General features: G+C 50.4%; 1 long non-coding RNA gene across 1 annotated transcript; it reads left to right on the forward strand.

Annotated features, from left to right (window-relative positions):
• The first annotated feature begins 6 nt into the window (after positions 1-6).
• LOC120610299 (uncharacterized) lies at positions 7-2,186 on the forward strand. The gene is made up of 3 exons (XR_005654905.1): positions 7-265; positions 604-817; positions 1,717-2,186. It is a non-coding gene; the product is annotated as an uncharacterized LOC120610299 (long non-coding RNA).
• Positions 2,187-4,786: the final 2,600 nt, after the last annotated feature.

The raw sequence follows: 4,786 nt of genomic DNA on the forward strand, positions 1-4,786 counted from the left end.
TGAACCCTGAAAAGGAACCAAGTGCAGGAGTGATTCAGACTCTAAGCAGGCGGGTCTGCTCCTGTGTGGCCCGGTCCGTGTGAGTGCCAGCTGTGAGTGCCAAACCCCGGGTCAGGTCGCAGCCACAGCGGCCTAGTTATGAAATGGGTTTGCTCAGGTTTCTGTTTGTCTTTTAGCTTGACGGGACCCTCCATGGCAGCTTTCATTGGCGGTCCTGCTCATTTTAAGAGTGGAAGGGTGGTTGAAACCCTGTGCGAGTATTCACGTAAGCCACTTTGCTGAATTAACTAGGAGGGAGGGAGGCAATGAGGCGAACTTGTGAGGGCTGGAGGTTCAAAACCACGAGCGCACATCCTTGTTCCAAATCGACTCATAGGCGTTTTATCTGCACGTCTGGTTCCTTACCTGGGAAATAGGTGTGATTTCAACTGCTCACAGATCAGGTGTAGGAGTGGGTGAATTATTATTTTAAAGCATTTGTAAATATGAAATTGTTTTATAAGTTTCATAAACGTGATCATTACACTTCCATTAGGGCGTATTAAGTTTTACAAATTTTCAAGTAACACGATATGGTTTGCATGTCTCACCAATTCTATGCAGTGTTGGATGGTACCCATTGAAGATACAATAGAATCACCTAAGAAGCTGCTTCAGAGACTCAAGTCGCAGTCCCCTTTAACACCATGTGTGCCAGGAGGACATGGGACTTTCCCACTTCAGCGCCATGCAGACTCGGACTATCTGTTCCAGACCTGACCTGTCTGTCCTTTTTACAAGGATTGGATACTGATGGCGGGCGCCAACAGTCCAGTCGGTATGGTATTTGCTGGATCATAGCATGTGGTGAGGGCCGAGTGGCAGCTCGTTTCATGTGAGAGCCCCCAGCTCTTAGAAACAACAGGGTATTTACTCCCACGTCTAGTACGTGTCTCCATGAACATGTCTCCATGAACATGTGACACCGAGGTCTTTCTGAGTGGCCACTTGATGAAGGCATCGTTCTCCTTGGGGTAATGGCAGTTGATATTTGAAAGCTCAGGGACCCAGATGTGAGGGTTTGTCTGAATCTTTCCATCTTCACTACACTGAGGCTTAATGGTGGAGATGTTCCCCTCCTGGGCGGGGGCCACACCTCAAAGGAGTGGTCTTTGGCCAAGCTATCCATTGATGGGACCTCACACCCTTCAGTAAGGGGGCTTCTTGTGAATTTCTAGAATGAAGACTCATGAGGGCAGTGCTTGGTATCACTGCTCGCAGGTAGGCCTGTGGGACCTAGGCATCATTGGTGACTATGGTTTATTTATATAAGGCCAAGATGAGGAAATCTAAGCTTTGCTAATTGGGCCAAACGGGCCCTCAGTGTTCAAGGCTTTTCCATCACGTATGTGCTACGAGTTAGCGTTTATGGGATGCCTTTCGCTCGAGGAGTTTCCTTCAATGCCTAGGGCCCGTTTCAAGAGCCACCACATTGCCAGGGTCTTGCTTTGAGCGTATCATTTATCAGCGGTATCTGCCCAGTGGAACAAAGCCCAAATTAGCCTGCCTTTCTTGGAAAGATGAAGACCTAAGAAAGGACATTAGGTTAATACCAATGTAATATTTACAATCTCTAATTTTTAAATGAGAAATGAAAAGCACATTGTAAGCTATTGTTTTATGCTTTTGGAGGCAGGATCCATGTGAGAGTCTCATTACTTTTCTGTTTCCCCATAGCAAGGAGCCTAGTTCTGGGCACACAGTGGATGCCTCACTACCTGCCTCTTGATGGCTCCTCGAAAGCAGCCAGGTGCTGTCAGCTGGGAGAGCGGCGTGACGGAGCTGTTCTGCAACTGCATTAGAAAGCACACAGCCCATAACTTAGACCTCTTCCTGTAGACACAGCACCTACTTCCTCCCCTCTCCTGTCAGCCAAGCACTGTGAAGGCAGGGCTGTGGCAGCCAAGAGGGTGGAAAGCCAGAGTTCCTATAAAGCGAAGCACATTCCAGTGGAGGACGTGTGAGCTGTAACCGAGACAAGCGCATCCCCACCGATCTCAGGCACGCAACACAGCAGGTCTCATGGGGCCCTCCACGCCTTTAACTGCCCTTAGAGCACTTTCCCAAGGGAGAGTGAGGCCTGTCCATGGCCATCTGTACCCCAAGGCAGCCTCAGAAACAGGAACAGTGTGTTATTCTTAACTCTATTAATGGGCTTTCTCTGTGGTCTTTCTGAGTTTACTGGCTTGTGACATCTACCCAGTGGGGACAGTCAACAGGAGGAAGACTGTACAGTTGTTACAAGGAACACAAAGGGAATGATGGCAATATCCAGTTTCGACACTCAAAAGTGGGATTTCATGGCAATACCACGACCTGGTTTGAAATGATCCTCTAACTCTCTTTTGTCCCCCTTCAATAAACCAGTGACCAGAGTCACATTAAGATGGGCCAAGCCGAAGGGGACGGGGCTGAGGACAAAGTGAAAGGAGGAAGCCTTTTCCTCTGGTCCCCAGGAATTCAGAGGAAGGGAGAGAACAGGAGGCAAGTGGCTTGATCGGCTGTGTCCACATTGTTTTCCCAGAAGAGGGAGTGGTAACAGCTTCAGTCCCTACCTGAACTGAGGAGAAGCAGTTGATGCAGCATGAGAGGGAATGATTGGAGTGACAGGTCTCATCCAACAGTAACCCCAGGGCCAGCACAGAGCCACAGGGCCCTAACCCCACACCAACACTGTGGTGGTGTAATACCATAGTTTCTCACGTGCAAGTTGTGCCAGCTGAGCTCGGTGGCCCCACAGACACTTGCTGAGACCAGCCTGCCTCCATCTAGCCTCTGGAGTCTACGATGCCCAGTGGTCACTCCAGCAGGCTAGGCAGTGCTCCCTCAGAGGCCTCAGCAACTCCTTCATGTGCACACTAGCTCCAACTCTACCATATGTCCTGGAAGCTGTGCAGCTCTTACATAGGGCCCAGGCTCACAGACAAGGCAGCTCGGCAGATGCTCCAGGAACTACCCATGGCCATCTGCTCCCTGCCATCCTCTTTCCAGACACACAGCTCAGAGGTCTTCAGCCCATGGAAAGGAAAAGGGTGATGGGCAAGGCTGAGCAACGTAGCCAAGAGGTAGGTTAGGTAGAACGTAATGACAACGAGTACCCACCCAACCCATTGTGTCCCCTGTGTCCACACAGCCTGGCTCCCACAGCCGCTAGAGTCTCAAGGCCAGCATTCACATCAACAGTTCAGCTTGGACAACATCTCAGCTTTCACGACACTGTTGGAGCCATGCAGAGGTTTGGTGCTTGCTTCCTGCAGGCCCGGCTCACTGCGGCCCAGGGTTGGGACCCCCTGCACTCGGCGCTGTGGCATCTTCCTCCTCCACTGCATGCACAAGGCAGCAGCCACCAGTCCCTCCAGATCTGAGGCTGGTCCTCTCAAACTCTGCAGGAGACAGAGCAAGTTATGCCCTGGTGACATACATGCACACTTGCCCATGTGCAGCCCATGGGGAGTCCCCTGAGTGAGGCTGGGCAGGCCAACTGGTGCTCTAGGCCTGACTTAACAGATCACAGGATGGCAAGCCCTTTGGGCTGAAGGAGAAGCATGACAGAGCCAAAGGTCTTAGGCTGTCACACTGCAATGTCCTGAGAATGTGGTTGACTTAAAAAAGACTCTCCTCACCCAATTCTGTTTCCTTTTGGACCGGCCTTACTCATTTTGACCAGTGGCCTGAGCCTGAGTGGAGCCAGGACACAGGTACCCTCGGCCTCACTGTCAGGTTGTGCTGCACTCAACAGCAGGTGGCAAAGCTGAAGGAGGTCGATAGAAATCAGCCCAACTGAAACACACAAGAAACCAGGTGGCAGGCTCGGGGAAGGAGTGATGTTGAATTTAATAGCTAAGAGAAGGGAGAGTTTGCTCATGAATATCTGCGGGTGACCATGTTCTCAGCCCGTGACCCATGTCAGGGCTCTGCACACGAGCCCCCTCAGGACCAGCACTTAACCTGAGACTGGTGGCCTCTGCGGCCCTCAGGGTCTTGCAGACGGTGCCAAGGAGCTGCCATGTGTTTCTCACCAGGAGCTCCTCGGAGGACTTGCTTCTGGCCAGGGAGGCCTGTACACTGGGGTTTATGGGAGGAAAGCAGCCACCGTTATACAAGTGAGAGGAGCATCTCAGATACTCAAATGCCAGAAGGTTCACTGCATGGGCCTTTGTGGGGACTGTCAGAGAACGAATGTTCTAAGGATGTGATTTAACACTTGAAAACAAAGTGTGCATTTGGATGCTAGGAAAGTACCATTAGTGTAGTATCTATACATTAACAAGAAACATGTTTTTGATGGAAATAACTACAGAGAAGTGCAGAACAAATGCCAACACCATACATGATGAAAAAGAACAAGACATTTGGTACAGAACTGCACTGAGGACTTAAAGCAAAGGTTCTAGTTAAAGATGGGGCTGGCACTTCCAGATAGAATCACTCACCTCAACGGCATCTGTTTTAAACCGAATGTAACTGAATTCAGTGAGATAAGCTGTTTTTTACTGTTGAAAATGAAAACTCCATGAAGCAAGTGACAAAGTGAGGTAAAGTCTCAGGACTTTGAGGCCCTTCAGAGGACCTGGAGCTTGACAGGCACACCCACGTGAGCCATGCCTTTGTCTTCTCTATTTTGATGCACTAACATCTTGGAACTTTGCTGATGTTGCAAAGACTGCCCCTCCCAGAGGGGCCAGCTCCTGGGGACAGCGAATGATTGGCCTGCAAGTGCCCCTCCCTTAGGCAAACTGACTGACCA

The sequence above is a fragment of the Pteropus medius genome, unplaced genomic scaffold, assembly GCF_902729225.1.
Source record: "Pteropus medius unplaced genomic scaffold, Ma_sr-lr_union100, whole genome shotgun sequence".
NCBI classification, from domain to species: Eukaryota; Metazoa; Chordata; class Mammalia; order Chiroptera; family Pteropodidae; genus Pteropus; species Pteropus medius.